We start from the raw sequence: 20,000 nt of genomic DNA on the forward strand, positions 1-20,000 counted from the left end.
GCATGTTACAATGGGTTAAGGGAATACTTGTTGAAGCATTGCTTTGTAGGCAAGTACTCATATGCTCGCTAATCCCTACCTGTATTCCAGGTAAGATGTTCTTTAGTTAGGGGGCAATTCATTGACAGGGAATGTCACCTTAATGATGCATTTTTTTCACTTGATGCTTTCATTGAAGGACAGAGAATATAAATATTCACACATACAAACATATATAACTCACCCATACCTCTTCTCTTTATTCACTTTCTTGTAAGTTGAGAGCATACCCTGATATATCTTCACCACCATCCTCCTCCTCTTCCAGCTGGGGTAGCCATGGATATCCCCTACAGCAAAACACCTGCTCCTGTTCACCTATCATACCTTAAGACCTCATCTCCTGGCATAAAGCTGCCTCACTAATGCTGGTACCACATGAAAAGCACCCAGTATACTCTGTAAAGTGGTTGCTGTTAAGAGAGGCTCAATGGCCCAGTGGTTGGGGCAGCGGACTCGCGGTCTTAGGATCGCGGTTTTGATTCCCAGACCGAGCATTGTGAGTGTTTATTGAGCGAAAACACCGCTCCGGCAGGGGGTGGTATTGAACCCTGCTGTACTCTTTCACCACAACTTTCTCTCACTCTTACTTCCTGTTTCTGTTGTGCCTGTAATTCAAAGGGTCAGCCTTGTCACACTCTGTGTCACGCTGAATCTCCCCGATAACTACGTTACCAGTACACGTGTCTGTGGAGTGCTCAGCCACTTGCATGTTAATTTCACGAGCAGGCTGTTCCGTTTATCGGATCAACTGGAACCCTTGACATCGTAACCGACGGAGTGCCAACCATTGCTGTTAAGAAGGGCATCCAGCCATCATAATCATGCCAAAGTGGACATTGAAGCTTGGCACAGTCCTCTGGTTCTTCAATCCCTTTTGAGCCATCCAACCCTTTCCAGCATAGAAAACAAGCATTAACCCTTTAACATTCAGATTACTCTGCCCAATGTAATGCATATTTATCTATACAGTGTTGAATTGACCATCTCGTAGCTTCAAGATTTTGATGATATGATTGATTATCTTTTAGAGTAACTTTGTAAGGTAGACCAGGTCAGTTTGAACATGAAACTGGTAGAGTATTTGGGCCGGATATGACTGGTTAAAATGCTAAAGGGTCAAATAATGATGATGGTGGTATACATATATTATTGTCGTCATTTTAAGGTCTATTTTAGGATGGCTTTAGAAAGGGCATCCAGTCATAGAAATCATGCCAAGGCAGACGCTGGAGTATGATGTAGTCCTTGACTCATTGGATCCTTGTCAAACCGTCTAATCCATGCCATTATGTTTATATCATCATCATCATCATCATCGTTTAATGTCCGCTTTCCATGCTAGCATGGGTTGGACGATTTGACTGAGGACTGGTGAAACCGGATGGCAACACCAGGCTCCAATCTAATTTGGCAGAGTTTCTATAGCTGGATGCCCTTCCTAACACCAACCACTCCGAGAGTGTAGTGGGTGCTTTTACGTGTCACCCGCACGAAGGCCAGTCAGGCGGTACTGGCAACGGCCATGCTCAAAATGGTGCATCTTATGTGCCACCCGCACAAGAGCCAGTCCAGGCAACGATCTCACTTGGCTTGCCAGGTCTTCTCACGCACAGCACATTTCCAAAGGTCTCGGTCAGTAGTCATCGCCTCGGTGAGGCCCAATGTTCGAAGGTCTTGCCTCACTACCTCAGCCCAGGTCTTCCTGGGCCTACCTCTTCCACAGGTTCCCTCAACTGTTAGGGTGTGGCACTTTTTCACGCAGCTATCCTCATCCATTCTCACCACATGTCCATACCAGCGCAATCGTCTCTCTTGCACACCACAACTGATGCTTCTTATGTTCAGCTTTTCTCTCACGATACTTACACTCTGACGGGTATGCACACTGACATTACACATCCAACGGAGCATACTGGCTTCATTCCTTGCGAGCTTACGTATGTCCTCAGCAGTTACAGCCCATGTTTCACTGCCATGTAGCATGGTTGTTCGTACACATGCGCCATACAGTCTGCCTTTTACTCTGAGTGAGAGTCCCTTTGTCGCCAGCAGAGGTAAGAGCTCTCTAAACTTTGCCCAGGCTATTCTTATTCTAGCAGCTACACTTTCAGCGCACCCACCCCCACTACTAACTTGGTCACCCAGATAGTGGAAGCTATCGACTACCTCTAGTTTTTCTCCCTGGAATGAGATAGAAGTTGTTTCCTGTTTGTTTACAGTGTTTATTGCACCTGAACATTTGCCACATACAAAAACTAACTTCCTAGTTAACCTGCCTTTGATATTGCTGCACCTCTTATGTGTCCATAACTTGCACCAGGTACATCTTGTAGAGTTACTACCTACTCCTTTTCTACATACTGAGCAGGTCCATCTACCTGAAGGGGTTTGTGTTTTATCTACCTTCCTACTTATTAGGATTTTGGTTTTAGCTAGGTTAACTCTAAGGCCATTCGATTCTAGTCCTTGCTTCCACACCTGAAACTTCTCCTCTAGTTCTGATAGTGACACCGCAATTAGTGCAAGGTCATATATATATATATAAACATATATATATATATATATAAACATATATATATATATATATATATATAAATTTATATTTGTGTATGTGTGATGCATTGTGTTCTTGAGCAAGTCAGTCCATTTCACATTGTTCCTGTCCATTCAGCACAGGTGGGTGACACTGCAGTAGACTTGCATTCTGTTTAGGGAGGATGTTGGCCTTCCCATCCAGCAAGCAAAGGTGGCATTGTTTGAAAGCTACAACAATGCAAGGAAGCGCACTGTAACCAGTGGTGTATAACAAAATCTGACAGTATGGTCGATATAGGGATACATATGTTAACTTGTAAGTTGCATGTGCTGATGGTACTTAAAAAAAAGCATTCAGTTCACACTGTAAAGTGGTTGACTTTAGGAAGGGTATCCAGCTGTAGAAACTAAGCCGAAGCAGACCCTGGAGTATGATGTAGTCCTTGACTAATTGGATCCTTGTCAAACCGTCCAGTCCATGCCACCATAGAATCATCATCGTTTAATGTCCGCTTTCCATGCTGGCATGGGTTGGACAGTTTGAATGCGGACTGGTGAGCCAGAGGCTGCACCAGGCTCAATCTGATCTGGCAAAGTTTCTACAACTGGATGCCCTGACTAACGCCAACCACTCCGAGAGTGTAGTGGGTGCTTTTACTTGCCACCGGCACAAGGGCCAGTCAGGCGGTTCTGGCAACGACCACGCTCAAAAGGTGTTTCTTACATGCTACCTGTACGGGAGCCAGTCCTGGTATCAATTTGTTCAACTAAAACCCTCCAATGTGGTGCTTCAGTATGGCTGCAATTAAATGCCTGAAACAAATAAAAGAATAAAAAGAATACATGTCCACACAGATTTCAGCAGTGTTCAAGACATGTTTGTAAATGTCCTTGAACCACTTAGTGGATTCCCTGTCGGTCTGGATCTTGTAATGGAGTTCTCTGTTCAAGACATCCTTGGCAATGAAGCCATCCTGAATGCAACAGACATAGCCATACTATAAAAAGTCATTGCTGCAAGAGTAGGAGATACACACTTGTCATTATAGCCTGGTCCACTGCATCCTTGTTTTGGCATTTTCCTTCCTGCAAATACCAGAAATCTGATGTAGAACCTGCAGGTTGAAGCTGTTAAGTTGGTGCAGGTCTTGCTGCTTTAGAGTAGAGCATTCACTATGCAAGCCCTGTGCATTGAAATTTTGGTGTCTATGGTGAACATGTATTCCTTACATTCTTAGAAAACTTGTCCATGGCAGTGATAGCAGCAACTAAACACTGGTTTGAAGGACAGGTTTGGAGGGAATTTGTTCATCCTTTAGTTGAGTGTGAACCTCAGTAGTGGTTCTGGGGTCTTCTCTGACGCCCTGATCCATGTTGTCTGCCTTGATCCGTTGATGAGGCTAAGAGAGTTCAACTGACCTGCTTCTGGACACTGGACTGTGCATGAGTTGTCAAGTAACTTCATTTACAGAGAGTGTTGCCCTTCTTAGGACCTGATACACTTTGGTTCTTGTCCTGAAATGTACAACAGCTTCTGCGTACACTCCACTGTCAAATGTTGTGAAAGCATAGCGAGTACAAGGCATCCCTGCTTTAATCCATTTTGGGATGCAGAATGACACTAAGGATAATCCATCAACTTGCACTGCCCTCTGTTAACTATTGTGATAAGTAGATGTGGCTTTCAGCAGCTTTAGTCAGTACCTTTTACTCATTGAATCGATGGCCGTGATTAGGTTGATGAAGGCAACATTTGTCCTGCAGCTTGAAAGAGATCATGCCAACCGTAAATCTCACACCTGAGAAGCTACACAGGATCTCAGGAGTAAACATGTTCTGCTTCTGTAACTGTTACCATTGCTGCACTCTCCCCTGTGCAATGTCATGCTATTTGCATTTGCATGTCCTTGGGAAATGATCCCTAATTCAAATACTGGCAGATTAGCTCAAGAAGATGGCTCAGTAGCTCTTGTTTCTGTGGTGATGCTTTTTCTCTTTTTCCCTCTCTCTCTCTCTCTCTCCGTCTCTTTCGCTTTCTCTCTGGTGTTTTACTGTGAAATGCAACAGAATTTGGAAAGATAGAAGCATCGACTTGTATGCCAGAAAATACAGTAAACCCTTGAAAGCCGTGTTCCAGCATGGCCATAGTACAATGAATGAAACCAGCAAAAGAATTTATCATCCCACTCCATTTTTCTATGCTGGTATTATTTAGATGTTACTCTTTTACTTGTTTCAGTCATTTGACTGCGGCCATGCTGGAGCACTGCCTTTAGTCGAGCAAATCGACCCCAGGACTTATTCTTTGGAAGCCTAGTACTTATTCTATCGGTCTCTCTTTTGCCGAACCGCTAAGTTACGGGGACGTGAACACACCACCATTGGTTGTCAAGCGATGTTGGAGGGACAAACACAGACACACAAACATATACACACATACATTTATACGACAGGCTTCTTTCAGTTTCCGTCTACCAAATCCACTCACAAGGCTTTGGTCGGCCCGAGGCTATAGTAGAAGACACTTGCCCAAGGTGCCACGCAGTGGGAATGAACCCAGAACCATGTGGTTGGTAAGCAAGCTACTTACCACACAGCCGCTCCTGCGCCTATGTGAAACAAGTGAATGCATATTAAGAATTACCAACTTTCTAGACGGGCCGGTGGGGATCACATCGTTTTGTTATGGTTGGGTATCCTTTTGGTGCTTGGGGGAGTTGTATTATCGTGGGACCGATACTAGACAAGGCTACCTGTTTCTTGCAAGACTAAAGAGTTCTACTGTTGTTCTAGTGTGCGTTGTTGTCTCCCTTCGTTCACCTGCATCAACGGGTTGCCTCTTGTTTTGTTGGCAAATAAGAAGAGGGTGGATGACAGAAGAAGCAGAATAAAAAGAGATTATGACAGGAGAGAGAGAGTGTAATGGAAGCTCGAATAACACGAGTGATAGGGGTGATGCGTATGGCTATGTGTGTATGTGTGCGTGCCATTTAGTTCAGTGATCATGGCTAAGGCCATGCCAGAAAGCTACATCGTGTGTGTGTTATGTATGTTTATAGATGCAGATTATGCAATAAAAGCAGCTTGTATATATATATATATATATATATATATATAAATTGTATGTATGTGTATGTATTATGTATGTTTATAAACTGAGATTATACAATAGAAGCAGCTTGTGTGTATATATATATATATATATATATATATATATATATATAATATATGTTGTAAGTATGTATATTTATATGTATATATAAGTATGTATGTGTATATTCTATGTGTGTGTGTGTATTATGTATGGTTATAAACTGAGATTATGCAATAGAAGCACCTTGTGTGTGTATATATATAATATATGTTGTAAGTATGTATATTTATATGTATATATAAATATGTATGTGTATATTCCATGTGTGTGTGTATGTATTATGTATGTTTATAAATTAAGATTATGCAATAGAATCACCTCGTTTGTGTGTATAATATATATATATATATATATATATATATATATATATATATATATATATTCTTTTACTCGTTTCAGTCATTTGACTGCGGCCATGCTGGAGCACCGCCTTTAGTCGAGCAAATCGACCTCAGGACTTATTCTTTGTAAGCCTAGTACTCATTCTGTCGGTCTCTTTTTGCCGAACCGCTAAGTTACGGGGACGTAAACACACCAGCCTCGGTTGTCAAGCGAAGTTGGGGGTACAAACATATACACACGCACATATATATATATATATATATATATATATATATATATATACGACGGGCTTCTTTCAGTTTCCGTCTACCAAATCCACTCACAAGGCTTTGGTCGGCCCGAGGCTATAGTAGAAGACACTTGCCAAGTGTGTGTGTCTGTGTTTACTGGTGATGGGGCGGGTTTATTTTGTTTTGGTCGGTTAAATGTTGCTGCTGTGATTAAGGAAGAAGTCATCATTGTTCTCTTCGGTGGAATTCTGTTATTATTATTATGATTATTATTATTGTTGTTGTCGTCCTCTGGTTTCTGTTATCACTGTAACTGCTGTTGTTATTTTGATTGTCGTCCTCGTCGGCGGCGGCGGCGGCGTCATCGTTGTTTTTGATACTGCTGATGTCATCATCATACAATTGTTTATATACGCAATTAAATTAAATTAATAACAAAAAAGAGTTTGTTATAGGATGATGACGGTGATGTGGGGTGGTTGTGGGGGAGGGGGATCATATACAGGTTGTTGTTGTTGTTGTTGTTGTGGTGGTGGTGGTGGTGGAACGTAATTGAGGAAGAGGTGGTGACCTGCGTTGAAGAAACTGCGATAAATGGCATGTGTGATTAGGCAATATGGATATCTTTATTACGTACGCAGTTCCATAAACTGTGGTGGTGGCTATTGTTATTGTGGTGGTGGTGGTGGTGGTGGTGATGGAATAGTAGTGGTAGGAGGAAGAGGAGGAGTGGAATCGGGTTGGACAGAGTTTCGCATTAACAAGTCCAAACAACCGATGGGAAAAGGTAAGCTATGTATATAAATATAAGTGTGTGTGTATATATGTATATATATGTGTGTATATATGTGTGTATATGTATATATATGTGTGTATATGTATATATATGTGTGTATATGTATATATATGTGTGTATATATTTATATATATGTGTTTATATATGTATAGATATGTGTTTATATATGTATAGATATATGTGTGTGTGTATATATATATATATGTATGTGTGTGTGTGTGTGTGTATATATATGTATATATGTATACGCGCAGGCATGGCTTTGTAGTAAGGAGTTTACTTCCCAGCCACATGGTTTCGGGTTCAGTCCCACTGCGTGGCACCTCGGGCAAAACCTTGTGAGTGGTTTTGGTACACGGAAACTGAAAAAAAAAAAACCTGTCGTGTATATATATATATATGTGTGTGTGTCATTGTGTCTGTGTTTACATTCCCGTAACTTAGCGGTTCGGCTTAATAGACCGACAGAACAAGTACCAGGCTTTAAAATAAATAAATAAATAAATACTGGGGTCAATTTATTCGACTAAAATATATTCTTCAAGGCATTACTCCTACATGGCCGCAGTCTACTGACTGAAAGAATCGAAGGATAAAAGATATATATATATATATATATATATATATATATATATATATATATATATATATATATATATATATATATATATATATATATATATATATATATATATATATATATATATATATATATATATATATATATATATATATATATATATATATATATATATATATATATATATATATATTTATATATAATCTATGTATATAGCGCAGGCGTAGCGATTTGGTTAAGAAGCTTGCTTCCCAATCTACCACATCGTCTTGGGTTCAGTCCCACTGTACGTTACCTTGGGCAAGTGTTTTCTACTATAACCCCAGGTCGACCAAAGTCTTGTGGATATATTTAGTTGGTGTGAACTGTGCGGATGCGCGTCGTATGTGTGTGTGTGTGTTTGGTTGTATTTGTCCACCACTAACTGCCTGACAACCATTGTCGGTTTGTTTACGTCCCTTAACCGCGGTTCAGCATAAGAAGCGTATAGAATAAGTACCAGACTTTATAGGAATAAGCACTGTGGGGGGGGGGGTCAATTTGTTCGATTAAACTGTTGAAGGTGGTGCCCCCAACATGGCCCACAGTCCAATGACACAAAGATAATAAAAATTATATAATCTTAATGTTTCATACAACGGAAATTACAATTCTGAAAACAACAATAATAATAATAATAATAATACTAATAATAATAATTTCCCAAAATTTTAATTTGTTTACATTTTTTTTTGTTTCTCCTTCCTTTTCCGTTTCCTTCCCAACACTTCCGTAACCTTTTCCTTCTTCCATGCAGTTTGAAATTTGTCTGAAATTCCACTACGATTTGTTGTTTAATCACAGATCAACTCCGATCAAGCAGCGCAGGCTTGTGGTCAAAGACTTTCCAACCGCGACTTTCTCGTCTTTTCCCTGCGTTATTCAGTGTATTCTAATATACGGTTGTGATTAAATGTTATGTGGCTGCTATTTCTAACAAATCTACCTACCACTAGAGAGGCACCATCGACGGCTAAATAGGATTGTCAATTGTTATGTCAATTTAGATCTGGTTTTCAACCATTTTTTTGTCTATGATCTTCTTTGATTCAATTGTGGTTGACTCATTCCGAGTGTTTAAAAATTAATCATATATATACAGTAATCAATCTCTCGACTATCGCGTGTGTTATGTTCCCACCCCAACCCCCGCGATAAGCTTAAATAATAAACCGCGATATGGCGATGGATTTATGTACTTTCAAAATTCCTATTTTGTTCGATATTTAAGAGATGAGGAATTATGTACATTATTTACAATATTTACATTTGACGGATATTTGTCCTCATCTTGTTTGTTGTTAACACGTTTTGGCTGATATACCCTCCAGCCTTCATCAGGTGTCTTGGGGAAATTTCGAACCTGGGTTCTCATTCCTAAGGTATTTTTCGATGTTGTTGTTGTTGTTATTATTATTATTCAGGTCACTGCCTGGAATCGAACTCGGAATCTTGGGGTTAGTAGCCCGCGGCATATGGCGTAATGGTTAAGAGCGCGGACTACTAACCCAAAGATTCTGAGTTCGATTCCAGACAGTGACCTGAATAATAATAATAATAATAATAATAATAATAATAATAATAATAAACATCGAAAAATACCTTAGGAATGAGAACCCAGGTTCGAAATTTCCCCCAAGACACCTGATGAAGGCTGGAGGGTATATCAGCTGAAACGTTGTGTTAACAACAAACAAGATGAGGACAAATAACCGTCAAATGTAAATAATCCTATTTTGTTTTTTGCACATTCACTTGTGTAGGCTGAATTATATAAACGCCAGAGAAAGAAACCTAACTTTTTCTTGCAACAGATACACCCGAAGTAACATATTTTTTTTCATGAGCCCTTAGATTACTATTGTGGATATTCAGTTTTGAGTGGACCCTCAAAAGTCTTTCATGGACTCCGATTAAAACCCACTGGTTTAGAGAATTATACTAATGTTCTAGGGACGGTGTATCTCGAAGCAAATAATAGTGTGTAGTTAGTGTTGAAAACCCATTGAATAGAAAAAGTTGAAGACTGCCCGTGGGACAAGAACCCACATCGGTAAACATGACAGGCGATCTACCATTGAACAAAGATGATTTGTCGTTTGTTTGACCCCCGCACCATCACATTATTCTTATTATTAACTACATTCTGAGTTCAAATCCCACCGAGAGCAACTTTATTTTTCATCGTGTGTCGATAAAATAAATTACCAGTCCAGTACTCGGATCAATAAGTATCAACTGTAACCTTCACCCCCAAATTCCTGGATTTACCCCTAAGTAAATTGATGTGTATGCGTGTGGATGGATAGATAGATAGATAGATAGATAGATAGATAGATAGATAGATAGATATCCTACGTTGATTCTAAGTTGTACAACTTATCTTAATTGTGTGTGTGTGCACGTATCTATTTAACTTAAGCGTGTCTATGCGTGTGTAAGTATATATGTATGTACATACTCATGCACACCACACCTACTGCGTGACACCTTAGGCAAGTTTCTTCTGCCAGTGTTCCGGGATGACCAAAGCCCGAGGCTACAGTAGAAGTGAATTTGATAGACGGAAACTATTGTGACATCGTGCTGTAATTGTAAATGAGCGTCACCGTTGTACAGGATGTCGTTCGTTTTCAATCTTCCGTGAAAAACATGTCCGGCCAGAAGAAATATCACCTTGCTTAGAAACAAGCGAAAGTTGGTGGCAGAAAGGGCACCCGGCCATAGAAAACCTGCTCCAATGAATTCCGTCTGGTCCATCAATGCAAGCATTGAAAAGTAGACGTTAATACGATGGTTTTACATAAATACATACCTATATGTAGTCTCGTCGCAGCGTCCCAAACCTGCATATCAACTATTCCGTTGTAAAAATAGATCTTGTAGCTGTTTAGCCCTGAGCTATTCCCGATCGAACAGACCTATGGTGAAAGCTGTTCCATGCGTGACCATTCCATTGAATTTATTAATTTTTCTTTAAATTCAACCTATGCCCCCTACCTTTTTTTTTCTTTCTTTTTAAACTGGTTGGATGTGATCTAATGGAATTTAGCTGCTGCTTCAACCAAATTGAAGAACCACATATATGGTCAATGCGAGATTACGATGTATGGCTGTATGTATGTATGTTTCTTTTACTCTCTTTTACTTGTTTCAGTCATTTGACTGCGGCCATGCTGGAGCACCGCCTTTAGTCGAGCAAATCGACCCCATGACTTATTCTTTGGATGCCTAGTACTTATTTTATCGTCCTTCTTTTGCAGAACTGCATCGATTGTCAAGCGATGTTGGAGGGACAAACACAGACACACAAACATATACACACACATACATATATACGACGGGCTTCTTTCAGTTTCCGTCTACCAAATCCACTCACAAGGCTTTGGTCGGCCCGAGGCTATAGTAGAAGACACTTGCCCAAGGTGCCACGCAGTGGGAATGAACCCGGAACCATGTGGTTGGTAAGCAAGCTACTTACCACACAGCCACTCATGTGTTTTAATTCATTTTTTTTTTTCTATTTCTAATTAAACAGATGTGATTTTATTTCACATCTAACGTACATATATCTCATATATCTATACCAGTAGCCGTTTTAAGTTCGTTACTGGCATGTCTATTCAGTTGGTCTATTATTGATTGATCAGTTGAGAAAAGCTGAACGACCTAAAAATATTAATGCGTTTTTCGTCTTTCGTCAGACCCATTCCTTGTTATATACCAGTATAACTGGAGCGCAACAAACATATTTACAATATAGGAAGGCGATGAACTATAATCTCGGATCCTGCCACATGAAAACTTGGAGTTCTTTGCTAATCTAAACAATATTGTTAGCCTGGTGTACCAACAGAGAGCTTATGAAGTATTCTACCGTGATTGATAATCCCTCACAAATTTACATCAGAACATAAATGGATTAATACCTTTATGGCTTTTGGGCCACCCCTAAATATATGTGGATCAGTGCGGATGGTTCCTGGAACATTTTACATGTTTTTCATGTGTTTAGCATGAGGAACACACATGGAGGAATATCTGGAGCATTTTGCAGATTTTAACTGTGCCATACATGCATGTATGTTCTTTGTTTCTGTTTTTAATTATTTGAATTCTTCGTCTGACGGAGGTACTGGTTTCTAACGAAGATAGGAAGTTCCATTGCTGGATTGTAGATATTACTAAAACAAATTCACATTTTTAGTCTTGTATATTTTTACTGTTCCACATAGAGATTGTGATTTTTAAATGTGCGAATTTGCTGGTTGATTTCTTTCTCTGAAAAACCTTAGTTTATCCAGATTGTCGCTTAGGCATATTTACTTGCAAAAAAAGCCAAATGCACCAATTATTATTGGTATGACAGCGAATTTATAATCTAAGCATAAAAGCTGTATATATATATGCCTCAGTGTGTATGTATGTTGTGTGTGTAATTAAAATCAAAAGCTGTATATATGTGCCTCTGTGTGTATCTATGTTGTGTGTGTAATTAAAATACTTCAGGAAGTCTGTGTGTGTGTATCTGTAAGAAAGAGAGAAAGAGAAAGAAACAGACGTACAGAAATGCGGGCAAGCAGATATGCAACTGTTTACAATCATAATATAAATAGTCATATCTATCTCTCTTCCCCCCCTCTCTCTCTCTTTCTTCCTCCCTCCCTCATACTATCACCAGACGTCCACAGGTGCACCTATTTCTGGTGATTAGTGTTTATATTATTGATAAAAAAACCATTTTATTTATATACATGTGTACATACAAAAATAGCTCCACCTCTCTCTCTCTCCTCCGTGGTTTAATTATGCGTGTGTACGTGCCTGACGCGGATGTTTCTCCTGTGTTTTTTTCTTTCTTTTTTTATTACCAACAGACAGTTATATGTAACCACAGTAACGCGGCTGTCCGGGACCTTGGCACAGTTATTTATTTATTTATTGTAGGTGGTTGGGGGTGGCGTAGAGGTGAAGGTGAATTAGGGTTTATATATCTAGTATACAATCGAAACTGCTATTGGCGATCGTTGTGTTTGTGTATCTCCTCTCTCCCTCTACAGATACATATGTCTGTATATATATATATATATATACCGGAGTAAGCACACAAATGTGCAACAAGGTGGAAGAAAGAGAACTCAAATACCAGAGGTAGAGTAATATATATATATATATATATATATATATATATATATATATATATATATATATATATATATATATATATATATTACTCTACCTCCGGGATACCCTATTGAAATGTGCATAGGTTTGGCTTATTGTGGTTGTTTCTGTTATTATAATTGTTGCTGCAATAAAGTATCTTCAATGCATTGATTTTGAGCTCTATCCTTTAAGAGACATGTATATATATATATATATATATATATATGCAGATCGAGGTGAGAGGGATAACTTCCCTTGGCAAACAGGACACAGTCGTGTGTCGATAAGCCAGCTGGAGGAGATGTCCTCCTGGGGCTAAAAGCAACAGTAACATCCACCCCTAGGGGTCAGCCACACTTAAGTGGCAATATACTACACTTTATCGTGCAGTTACTGTTAATACTTCATTTAGAGAATTAACATTGCTTGTTTTCACCTTTTCGATATCAGTGAAGAATTTCACTGGAAAAGAAGATATAAGATTGCCAGGTTTTTGTCTCTCTCACCAAGGTCAGCAGCTATCGGACGCCGACGAAGGGAAATAACCTTGAAATCCGGATACGTTCGTGCTGCAGATCGAGGTGAGCGGGATAACTTCCCTTGGCAAACAGGACACAGTCGTGTGTCGATAAGCCAGCTGGAGGAGATGTCCTCCTGGGGCTAAAAGCAACAGTAACATCCACCCCTAGGGGTCAGCCACACTTAAGTGGCAATATACTACACTTTATCGTGCAGTTACTGTTAATACTTCATTTAGAGAATTAACATTGCTTGTTTTCACCTTTTCGATATCAGTGAAGAATTTCACTGGAAAAGAAGATATAAGATTGCCAGGTTTTTGTCTCTCTCACCAAGGTCAGCAGCTATCGGACGCCGACGAAGGGAAATAACCCTGAAATCCGGATACGTTCGTGCTGCAGATCGAGGTGAGAGGGATAACTTCCCTTGGCAAACAGGACACAGTCGTGTGTCGATAAGCCAGCTGGAGGAGATGTCCTCCTGGGGCTAAAAGCAACAGTAACATCCACCCCTAGGGGTCAGCCACACTTAAGTGGCAATATACTACACTTTATCGTGCAGTTACTGTTAATACTTCATTTAGAGAATTAACATTGCTTGTTTTCACCTTTTCGATATCAGTGAAGAATTTCACTGGAAAAGAAGATATAAGATTGCCAGGTTTTTGTCTCTCTCACCAAGGTCAGCAGCTATCGGACGCCGACGAAGGGAAATAACCTTGAAATCCGGATACGTTCGTGCTGCAGATCGAGGTGAGCGGGATAACTTCCCTTGGCAAACAGGACACAGTCGTGTGTCGATAAGCCAGCTGGAGGAGATGTCCTCCTGGGGCTAAAAGCAACAGTAACATCCACCCCTAGGGGTCAGCCACACTTAAGTGGCAATATACTACACTTTATCGTGCAGTTACTGTTAATACTTCATTTAGAGAATTAACATTGCTTGTTTTCACCTTTTCGATATCAGTGAAGAATTTCACTGGAAAAGAAGATATAAGATTGCCAGGTTTTTGTCTCTCTCACCAAGGTCAGCAGCTATCGGACGCCGACGAAGGGAAATAACCCTGAAATCCGGATACGTTCGTGCTGCAGATCGAGGTGAGAGGGATAACTTCCCTTGGCAAACAGGACACAGTCGTGTGTCGATAAGCCAGCTGGAGGAGATGTCCTCCTGGGGCTAAAAGCAACAGTAACATCCACCCCTAGGGGTCAGCCACACTTAAGTGGCAATATACTACACTTTATCGTGCAGTTACTGTTAATACTTCATTTAGAGAATTAACATTGCTTGTTTTCACCTTTTCGATATCAGTGAAGAATTTCACTGGAAAAGAAGATATAAGATTGCCAGGTTTTTGTCTCTCTCACCAAGGTCAGCAGCTATCGGACGCCGACGAAGGGAAATAACCCTGAAATCCGGATACGTTCGTGCTGCAGATCGAGGTGAGAGGGATAACTTCCCTTGGCAAACAGGACACAGTCGTGTGTCGATAAGCCAGCTGGAGGAGATGTCCTCCTGGGGCTAAAAGCAACAGTAACATCCACCCCTAGGGGTCAGCCACACTTAAGTGGCAATATACTACACTTTATCGTGCAGTTACTGTTAATACTTCATTTAGAGAATTAACATTGCTTGTTTTCACCTTTTCGATATCAGTGAAGAATTTCACTGGAAAAGAAGATATAAGATTGCCAGGTTTTTGTCTCTCTCACCAAGGTCAGCAGCTATCGGACGCCGACGAAGGGAAATAACCCTGAAATCCGGATACGTTCGTGCTGCAGATCGAGGTGAGAGGGATAACTTCCCTTGGCAAACAGGACACAGTCGTGTGTCGATAAGCCAGCTGGAGGAGATGTCCTCCTGGGGCTAAAAGCAACAGTAACATCCACCCCTAGGGGTCAGCCACACTTAAGTGGCAATATACTACACTTTATCGTGCAGTTACTGTTAATACTTCATTTAGAGAATTAACATATATATATATATATATATATATATATATATATACACACACACACACACATGTATGTATATGTTTATAATTATGAACTTTGTAGTAGCGTGTATGTATGTGTACCTATTATGTTACTTTTACTTGTCCCAGTCTTTGAACAGCAGCCATGCTGGGGCAGTACTTGTTTGGCACGTATTTTATCGGTTCTTTTGTCTAACCATCAAGTTAACAAACAAACAAACACCGGTTGTCAAATGGCGGCGGTGTTATAAGCATGACACACAAATACGTGCGTGTATGTATATGTGTGTGTGTGTGTATCTATCTATATATATATATATATATATATATATATATATATATATGGGAGAATATACAAATAATAACAACAGACGAGGACAGGTGGTGTAAATAACAAAAGGATATATTAGTATGACGCTCGGGAATACGGAAAGTCTTTGACGTTTCGAGCTACGCTCTTCAACAGAAAGAATACGGAGACAAGGAGAAAAACACGGAGAAAAAAAATAAAAAAGGATGATAAAGGAGGTTTACAAAAGTGGAAAAGTTCAAAAGTTTTTTAGAGGTCGTGGTATATTGAAGCGATTTCCAATCAGAAGATGGGTCCAGTGTTATCCGTGGGTAGGAGAGGTGCAGCCGGAGGGTATATGCACAGAAAAGGGAATGCCAGCAGTTACAAGTTTTAATTCTAACTCGGCTGGAGGATCAGTTACGATAGCTCCAGTTGTCAAATAAGGTAGCTTTTATTCTCAATTAATTAGTTAATTAAATATAGGATTAAGAATTAAGACTAATCATGTGGTTTAAGACGTAACTGATTACGATCTTTTATTTCTTTTTTTTTTTCTTTTTTTTCTTTCTCTTGGTTGTGTGGTTAAGCTTCCTTCCCAGCCATGTGGTCTTCGGTTCAGTCCTACTGCACGGCACCCTGGGGTTATGTCTTCTATTATAGCACTGGGGGGGGGGGGGGGCAGAAGCTTGTGAGTGTGCTTTGGTTTACAGAAACTTAAAGTCCACCATATTGTTTTACTTGTTTCAGTCATTTGACTGCGGCCATGCTAGAGCACCACCTTTAGTCGAGCAAATCTACCCCATTACTTATTCATTGTAAGCCTTGTACTTATTCTATCGGGATCGTTTACCGAATCGCTAAGTTACGGGAACGTCAACACATCAGCTTCAATTGTCAAGCGATGTTGGGGGAACAAACACAGACACTAAAACATATACACACGGGGTCTTCTTTCAGTTTCCGTCTACCAAATCCTTTCATAAGGCTTTGGTTGGCCCGAGGCTTGCCCAAGGTACCACGCAGTGAGACTGAACCCCGGAACCATGTGGATGGTAAGCAAGCTACTTACCACACAGCCACTCCTGCGCCTATAAAAAAAGAAATTATTTGCGACCACAACGAGACTCGAACCCGCAGTCTTCTGATTCGAAGTCAGACACCTTATCCATTAGGCCATGCGTGTGTGTTTCTGTTTTCTCTCCTTTAGGTCACGTCGGTTTTTGCAAATAAGTGTCACCTTCGTACAAGCAGCAAAATTCATTTCTTATTTCTCCGTTAAAACATTACCGACCACTGGGCAATATTTCCCAATGATTGGCGACCGGAAGAGTATCCAGCCATAGAAAATCTGAGGTCTGTTTGGAGAATGAACTCTGTCTGACCCATGCAAACATGGAAAAGTGGACGTTAAAGCAAACGATTAGTGAGTGCGCAATGTGTCCTTTAAAACGATTACGTGGTGGGCTTAGCTGCTATTTCTAGCAGCTCGTTTCATTCATTGGCTTGTGGTTGTTGTTTCTGCAGTTTAGCCCCAGGTCTGCTCCGATCGAGCAGATTTGTTAATCAAAGCCATTTCGTCCATGACCATCCCGTATTTTCTTCTTCTTTTTTTTGTAGGGAGGAGGAACGAGTGAGTGACATAAAGTATACAAAACTTAGTGTATCTAGGACCACATTATCTAATTATCTAATTAATTTTTCTGCAATTTTAAACCGAAGTAACTTAAGGTGTGTTTTGACTGCTATTTCTAGCAGACTGAATGATCTCAGAAGCTCCCCTTTCAGTTTGAAAGTACATCTGGAGCTTTCAACCGTTACCTCTCTCTTTTCTCTCCCTACCTCTCTCTTTCTCTCCCTACCTCTCTCTTTTCTCTCCCTACCTCTCTCTTTTTCTCCTGACCTCTCTCTCCTCTTCCCTTTCCAAACATCTGAATTGAACCAAGCGGAACCTTGTCCTATTAGCAGCTTATTTGGGTGGAACATCTAAACTGGATCCTAGTTTGTTGCTTAGAACAAGAATCTCAAGCATCTCCACCTCATATTGCTAGTATGTTATTACTATGTGGCTTGCAAGGCAGCTATAGCTATTTCACTCACTGGTTGCTGACTATACATCTATCTATCTATCTATCTATCTATCTATCTATCTGTTTGTCTACTTGTCTGTCTGTCTATCTATCTATCTAGGAGGTATCTTATGGTAGAGTAATGGTATTTAACTGCTACTTCTAAATTTCGGTATGTGGTGAAGCAATTTGCTGAACCCTAATTATAATTATAGAATTTATATATATATGTATGTATGTATGCATGTATGTATATGTGTGTGTGTGTGTGTGTGTTGATATATATATATTCTCTTTCAATTTCACATACCACCTGTTCCCCGAGTTGTATTGTGTTGTCATTGAAGTTGGAGGTGGTAGGGAACATAACTAAATAATGCTTGGGCAGATTATGTATTATGAGCATTCAGTTATTGCCTTATTAAATTCAGAAACCTGTGTTTGTGTGTGTGTTACAAATTAAAAGCTGCTCTAGCAATGTAAACATTATTGGTCGCACATACATAGTGTATGTCTTGTTTATATGCCAAATTTGTTGAGGGATAGCATTTAGGGAAAACTCCCTATGTGATGCTGAGTGTTAAAGAATGCCTCTGAATGTCCATAGACCAGGCAGGGTAGCTCGCCTTGGAATCACGAAATTTCGCCATTATTGTGGTATATCAATACCATGTATTGGAGGCGCAATGGCCCAGTGGTAGGGCAGCGGACTCGCGGTCATAAGATCGCGGTTTCGATTCCCAGACCGAGCGTTGTGAGTGTTTATTGATATCAGAAATTCCGTTGCACTATTATTACCTGGTCAGTGATGCACTTCCACAACAACTGTTTCAAGATTTATTGATAACATATTCCTGGCTTTGGTCCCCTCTGTCTGTCTGTCTCTCTCTCTCCCTCTTCTTGAACAGCCCCCCCCCCCCCCCTGAACATAAAGCTCTGTTTTACACATCATTGACCTTTTGACATTGGTTATTGTTAGTTATCCTAAATCACTTCCAGATGTTGGTCCCTTATCTCTGTACAGTTTAGCTTGTATTTAACACTTTTTTCTCCCCCACCCATCTATCTATCTCTGTGACTCTTATCAATCACTTTTATTTTCTTTTTCTTTTTTTTCTTTTTGCCTCCTTTCCTTGTTTGGCTTTTTCTTATCTCCTTCACATGTCAAGATAGTTTTGTCATCGTGGGCCTCCCCCCCCCCCCCCCCCCCGCATCACTCTACTCCATTTGCTATGTATAAATACAAGGTGCTTTTTGGTGCATTCTTCTTGGGGTGAAAACTGCTGAAATTAGGTTCTTGATATACTCTTTTCAGTCATTTGACTGTAGCCATGCTGGAGCACCGCCTTTAGTCAAGCAAATCGACCCCAGGACTTATTCTATCATCTCTTTTGCCGAACCGCTAAGTTACGGGGACATAAACACACCAGCATCGGCTGTCAAGCAATATTGAGGGGACAAACACAGACACACAAACACATACACACATACATATATATATATATATATATATATATACATATATACGACGGGCTTCTTTCAGTTTCCATCTACCAAATCCACTCACAAGGCTTTGGTCGGCCCGAGGCTATAGTAGAAGACACTTGCCCAAGATGTCACGCAGTGGGACTGAACCTGGGACCATGTGGTTGGTAAGCAAGCTACTTACCACACAGCCACTCCTACGCCTATATGTAAATTTATTTTTTTTATTTTTTTTTTTAATCTTCTGGAGTGAAAAAGAAGAAAAAAGAGAGGCAAATACTTATTAATGAAACCCATACCTGTATATTTCTCTCTTTCTCATACACAAACACACACACTTTCTCACATTTGGCTATGTTGAAGAGAGCCAGAGAAAAACATTTGTATCACAGCCCCTGTGATCTCCCCGCCTCACTGCAGTTCTCCAAAATTCATATACAAAGAGGTACAGGCATGACTGTGTGGTAAGAAGCTTGTTTCCCAACCACATGGTTCCGGGTTCAGTTCCACTGCATAGCACTTGGGTGTCTTCTACTATAGCCTTGGGCCAACAAAAGCTTTGTGAGTGGATTTGGTAGGCAGAAACTGAAATAAGCCCATTGTGTGTGTGTGTGTCTGTGCCCCACCACCATTGCTTGACAACCGATGTTGGTGTGTTTACGTCCCCATAAGTTAGCGGTTTAGCAAAAAGAGAGATTGATAGTACCAGGCTTACAAAGAATAAGTCTTGGGGTCAATTTCTTCAATTAAAACCTTTTAAGGCAGTGCTCCATCATGGC

The 20,000-nt window shown here is 40.2% G+C and overlaps 1 protein-coding gene across 5 annotated transcripts in view; it reads left to right on the plus strand.

The window, feature by feature from the left end:
- LOC106875035 (protein yippee-like 1) overlaps positions 1–20,000 on the plus strand; it is a 63,346-nt gene that overhangs the window by 25,295 nt on the left and 18,051 nt on the right. Inside the window, exon 1 of one of the 5 annotated variants that reach the window (XM_089362277.1) lies at positions 6,936–7,090. The exons of 3 other annotated variants lie outside the window; for them this stretch is intronic. The gene's annotated coding sequence lies outside the window, so the exon portion shown is untranslated. Of the gene's footprint in view, positions 1–6,935; positions 7,091–10,986; positions 11,800–20,000 lie in introns of those variants that run through there. One more of the 5 variants, XM_089362279.1, reaches the window with a different exon arrangement.

The sequence above is a fragment of the Octopus bimaculoides genome, chromosome 14, assembly GCF_046866305.1.
Source record: "Octopus bimaculoides isolate indiv1 chromosome 14, ASM4686630v1, whole genome shotgun sequence".
NCBI lineage: Eukaryota > Metazoa > Mollusca > Cephalopoda > Octopoda > Octopodidae > Octopus > Octopus bimaculoides.